This window comes from Capsicum annuum, chromosome 5 (assembly GCF_002878395.1).
Source record: "Capsicum annuum cultivar UCD-10X-F1 chromosome 5, UCD10Xv1.1, whole genome shotgun sequence".
Lineage (NCBI taxonomy): Eukaryota > Viridiplantae > Streptophyta > Magnoliopsida > Solanales > Solanaceae > Capsicum > Capsicum annuum.
In genome coordinates this window covers 34,853,507-34,859,597 of record NC_061115.1, presented here as the reverse complement: position 1 = coordinate 34,859,597, position 6,091 = coordinate 34,853,507, and the positions used below count along the sequence as shown (strand labels likewise).

Sequence of the window (6,091 nt, the reverse complement as noted above, 5' to 3'; positions counted from 1 at the left end):
TCGTCGTAGTTCCTTCACCACCAACTCTCCATCGTCGTCACCATCAAAACTCTACTGTCGCCGCACCACCAAAACTCCACCATCGTTGTCACCACAAAAACTCCACCATCGTTGTCACTATAAAATCTCCACAGTTGCCAATACCCTAGTTTAGAGAAAGAGACAGGCAAGTGAGAGAGGGTTGTGAGATTTAGAGAGATCATTTTTGATTTAATTTATATTTTTATATAATTATTTAATAATTAACTAATAATATATTTAATTATTTATTTAAGATTTTCAACTACTGAGGTCAGATAAATATTTAATCATATATTTAATTAATTATTTATAAATTTTTTACTACATATGTCAGAATACAATTCTGTTATGAATTAATATTCTTAAAATATTCTGACCAAAACGATTGCAACTTTTGGTCAAAATAATATTGAAAATTTTCATGTGCTTTGCCCGACTACTATAGGCAGAATATATATTTTGCAGAATTTGCTGCCAAATCTAGTGATTGTTGTTATTGAAAATAATATCGGACAAATAATTTATTAAAAAAATTAAAATTAAATTTTTCGATTGAAGTAGTCAAAAATTTGCGACTGATTTTATTTCATTAAAATTTTCAGTCGAAAAAATATAAATTTTTAGAAGTGAGTATTAACTACCTAACCCAGTCTGAAAAGAATTAAGTCATAACCTACTTCGAAGGCCAAAAACTGGTTCACAACACTTCAGACCCAAAGCCTTACTCCCACGAACGGACCCAAAATCAACTAAAACATCAAAATAAAGAATCTACACGTCAGAAGAAAGCACCGATATCCATATTGCCTAGTCTCAAGTCGGGTCAAAACGAACTCCTAAAATGAATTTTTGAAAAAAGGGAAAAATTTTAACTTTATTTCAAAATATATTCCCCATATTTTTAAAGTCTACAGCTGAAAATTCAAGCAAAAATAATTTAAAAACGAGGTCTAAATCGATGAAAAAATATTTTAAAATTTTATTAGGTAAAATCTCAAAATTCATTAAAATAAGAAACGAAGTTGTTTTGAAGATGAAATTGAGGGAAAACTGATAATTATAGAATCAGAAACTCATTCAAGTGAAAATGAATGAAATTAAAATTTAAATTGGAGAAATACCCTTTTTAGCCCTTACAGGTCTAAATTCTCAAATTTCATACTTTAGTCCATGTTTAAAATAAGAATTTAATGTTAAAGGTGGAAGAAATTAGTTGAAATGAGTGTAATGGAGCTTACCTAAGCTTAAACAGAGGAAGTGGCTTAAAATCACGAAACCCTAAACTCCAAGTTTCAAAAATGGTGAAAAATAATGAAAACTAGGTATTTATATACCCAGCTTTTGTAACTGTGGAATAGGATCGCGATCGCAAAATCTTTCTAACAGAGGTATCGTGATTGCAGAAGGAGTGTTGCAATCGAGACACTCTGTTTGCTGCCCAATTGTTATCGCAGCATAAGGCTCATGATCACGGGTGCACCAGATAATAGGTGCACCGGTTGGGGACTTGGTGAATTTTCAAGTCTCCGTAGGCTTCTTGAGATTTATTCAAAATTTCATGTATGTAAATGATATAAGCTATACAATCAAATTCAATATTTTGGACTTAATAGCGGTATCAAATTTTAAAAAAAAATATTATTTTTACAAATTTGATCCCCGAAATCCTAAAACACAACTTTTCAAACCAAGGATCAAAATAAGATATAAAAGTCATAAAATCACACAACTATGTTACCACCTTAAAATCAACGTTCCAAATCTATTGATGCATTCTATTTTGTAACTTATCTCATAAATCAAAAGATATCAACTGAAATCAATTATAAGGCTCTTAAAAATATTGTGCTTGCCGTCGATGGGTCTTTCAAGATCATCTTCCTTCCATGGAGCGGCATTATCTGTCACTTAGCATTGAGGTTTCCCTAGTTCAAGATTGTTATTAGTGTCTGGCTTTTTGATTTAGTTTTCTTTCTTCATCATAGAGATGTCCTTATTGATTTGTTATCGATAGTGCTGTTATATTAAAATTTTCAACTACGATAATTCTTTTCACAAATATATTTTTAGCTTTTAGTCCAGATGCTTTTATTTGGTGATCCAACTGATGAGGTCTCTTATGGGTGGTGTGCACATCTGGTAATTACTTGCTCAAGTCTGGATCTTTTTATAGCCCCGTAAAGTGATTATCTACCTTTGATGTTCTTGTTGCTTATCTTCTCTACTTTGATTTTATGTTGCTTATTGCTCTAGTTTGAGTTTTATCTAAGTTGGTCATTTAGGTGCAACACTACAGTCTGGATATCATTAGGGCTTCGAGGAAAAGGGGTTCGTAAATTTTGTCTAGCTCATTCTAGTGATTTCCTAAGTGATTTAAGTTTTTCCAGCTTTTCACTTAAATGTTCATTCTGCGCTTTTAGTTGTGGTTATTTTGTGGAGAAATATTGTTCTGTTGATTTCAATAGTTCATTTCTTCTTTCAGAAATTGTTCCTTCGTTTTCTTGTATTGGTGATCGATTAGGAAACTTGCACAAATTAAAAGGGGATTCTCTAAAAAGCCCAACCCAAGATAGAGTTCAGACAGTTTTGAAAAATATTGTTGTCTTTGTCTTAATTTATCGAGTATAGCTCTTCAAGTCACTTGCCGCACTTCTACTTTAGATATCATATGAATATAGAGGGGTTTTCTATTTTTATCATGTTCCCTTGTATATATATTTGTGAGTCCATTACACTCTGCTTTGACCCTCCCTGTCGACTATGATTTCAGGCGTTCAGGTTAGAGTACTCTTGGAAATCTTGTGTGATCAGATTTTAGTTAGACCCGCCTTCTTTCTTCACCCTCCTTCTAATGGGGGTAGATCTGGTGGTTGTCCGCCTCTGCTTGATGGTTAGAGATATTGATAGTGGGTCAAACGTATGCAATATTTCTATCAGTTCTTGCATAGTGTGATAATAAAAACGTTCTGGTGATTTTTGTTACATGATCTTACATATTTCGCAAAGTTGTAACTAGTCTTTGGTGGTTTAGAGTTGATATCTCTACTTATCTATTCATCCCAACACCTTCTATGAATATCCCTAAGGGCAGGCAACTCGAGTACATTTCTTCTACCAGTTCATGAATCCTGGGTGGGCTTTAGTTTTCTCCTAATACAGGTTTCTACACCTTGGTTATAGCTGTTGGAAGTTTGGACGGAGGGGTTAAGGGTAATTTTTTAAGGTTTTGCAATTATGCAACTAGTTGTATGTGTTCATTGTTTTGATGACCAGAGATTGTCGATGATTTTTGGGTGTTAACAGTTTGGATAGGTCTGGATCTGTTAGGGTATATGTATCCTTAAGTTTTTATATTTTTCCACATAGTGGTATGGACTATGAGTGCAAATCTATCAGTTGCAGAAAAGAACGTCGGCTGAATGCTTTGACTCATGTACTGAAAGCTAAACATGAAGGGTGAGATTATGGCGAAGGGAATCTATTCTTGCATTTGCAGAGTTATTTTGAAGTTTTGCCTTTGCTATAAATTCTCATGTCTATTAGTTCCTTGAGGCATTCAAAGGTTTCACTGCTTTAGTTTATGCTAGGTAATGATGTTAAGGGTATAAACATGTAGTTTGTGTTGTTGTATGTCAATAATCATTTGTGATGAAGTAAACTTTATCTCTGGTACCTTCAGCAAATCATCTTTTCTTGCATCCTCTCCTCGGGAGAACTAGTACAAGTTTCTATGTCTTTCCTTGTATATGTTGCTCTCTGTATTCCATGTTAGGCAATTGGCTCATTCAGAATCACAAAGAGGTCTCTCCCCCAACTCCCCCAAGTTTACCAGTGCTACAACATAAATAGTGTAGTCTCTCTACCTTGCGGCGAAGAAAGGTTGTTTTTTGATGGACCCTTGGCTAAAAAAAGCAAGAAAGTGTGAGAGAGAGAACAAAACAATTGTAACAACAAATATTAGTACACTTTGAGAAAAAAACTATGTACTGGCCTTCTACTCTACTCCTCGACCTCCATTCCTTCATGTCTATCCTTCGTATATAGGGTGATGTCCTCAGTTAGTTAAAGTTGTAACATGTCCTATCTAATCTCTTCCACTAATTGTGTCATATTGTATCTAATCTCTTCCTTCGATTCTTTTTTGGCCTATCTCATACCCCTCCTAGATCCTACACGACCAACCTCTCACACTCATTGGTTTATCCTCGCTCTCTTTCACATATTGGAATCATCAACCTTGCTTTCCTCAACTTGTCTGCCATGGCACTCCTACCTTTTCACTATAGTTTACCTATATCCACTCTAGACAATCCCAATAATTTTATACTCTTTTTACTCTTGTAAGTCACTGCCTAGTCTGCTTCTCACAGTTTGAATTTCCTTTTTTAGTATAATCTATCTTATCTTGTTGCATTTTAGTAGAGTTCCTTTTTTTAGTTCAATATGATCTAGCTATGCTGTAGTTGATATGATCATTCCTTCAAGCCATTCTAAAGCTCAGATCTCAAATGCTCTTTACATTTTTTGCATAGTTATCAACTTTAAGGAAGTTGCTCTGGTAGATCATATCTCTGATATGGAACATTTTAGCTGCTAAAATGGAACATAACTTCTTTAAAACTGCTATTTTTTCTTGGGATAAAACAGTACTGAATCCATGAAGCACAACAAGTTTTAGAGCAGAGTGAAACCTATCCACTGGTGAAGGAACAACAACTTTGGTGAAATCTATAGTAACCAATGACAGTGATCAGAAATAGCCTATGAAAGAAAGAATAGATGTGGATGATAAGGAAACCTTATTGTAAATTTCATGTTTACTAACTACACACTAGTCATATACTCATTTGGCTTTATTGGATTAAGCATATAAGATTTCTTTAGCAGTCAGTGTACTTAGGTGGTGATTGAAATGAAATAAGAGGATTGATATATTAAACATAGGCGGTTATTGTAAAAGTGTACTGTACCAAATATTAAACTTGGTTTGTATGGATGTCTTGGTCATTCTTTTATCGGCTGCTCGAAGAGATACTTCATGTAATCTGTCAATTATGACTCCAATTTATGTATATTCTAATGTCTCATTTAACTAAATCAACTAGTTAGATCTATGGTGCTCAGCTTGACACCAACAGTGGTTCTCCTTATGGTTTCTTTTGTAGTATTTGGTTTATTTGTTGCTACATTTTGTGTTTAGGTGACCCTTGTAACTTTGCCTGTTAAATCAGCTGGTCCCAAGCCTGGACTACGGAGGAGGGAAGGATGATTGCTGTTTAATTAAGAGAAATGTTCCTGGAGTTGCCTTTGATCATTTTTCCTTATTTGTTTGACCAATTTAATTGAAACATGTGCATCTTATTTAGTGGTGTTCTCTCTTTATCTTATGGCATCTGTGATTATAATCATCATTTATCAAGAATTTGCATGGTGGTTAGATAAAAATGTCGAGAGACGCATTAGGGGCTTGTCAACCTGAGTGCAAGGTGTTCTCTCTTAACATGCAATTGGTAGTATGAAATTCTGGTAAATAATTTCTTGCTCTTGTGAGAAAAATTCCCAATGTTTTTGATAAGTTGAGGCATTGTAATCTTGCAGCTGTTATGATTTATTTATGAGCCACCTTAACGCTGGAAATACTGTTCACTTATTGGTGTCTCTAGCTATGTTCCAACTTAATGTTCAACTAGAGATTCATGTTAATCCTGGCAGTGTATGTATGTACCATGCAGTGTTATTCAAGAATCATCAGTGTGCTTTTCTTTCTACATAGTAGATGACCCAGTATGTATATCCTAAAATAGTTATAATCCTTTGATTGATCACGCACTACAAGCTGATACTATCAGCTTAACTATTTGCATTTTGTTTGTGTGTGTATGTTACTATTAGGTGGGTGTCCTATTTCTTATTTCTTAGTTTCTATTTTCTCTTTTCGTGTTGCCCTTATCCTTGTATTTTGTATTTCTCTGATTTCTATTTTATTATTTCTTATTCCTTATTTCTGTTATGTCATCCATCCCTTTGTTTACTACTCTTTATCTTGAGCTGGGGGTCTATCGAAAATAGT

The 6,091-nt window shown here is 34.1% G+C and overlaps 1 long non-coding RNA gene across 1 annotated transcript; it reads left to right on the top strand.

Annotated features, from left to right (window-relative positions):
• The first annotated feature begins 1,822 nt into the window (after window positions 1–1,822).
• Window positions 1,823–5,766, top strand: LOC124898871. Its single transcript, XR_007055678.1, has 2 exons — window positions 1,823–2,160; window positions 5,222–5,766. It is a non-coding gene; the product is annotated as an uncharacterized LOC124898871 (long non-coding RNA).
• The last annotated feature ends 325 nt before the right edge of the window (window positions 5,767–6,091 follow it).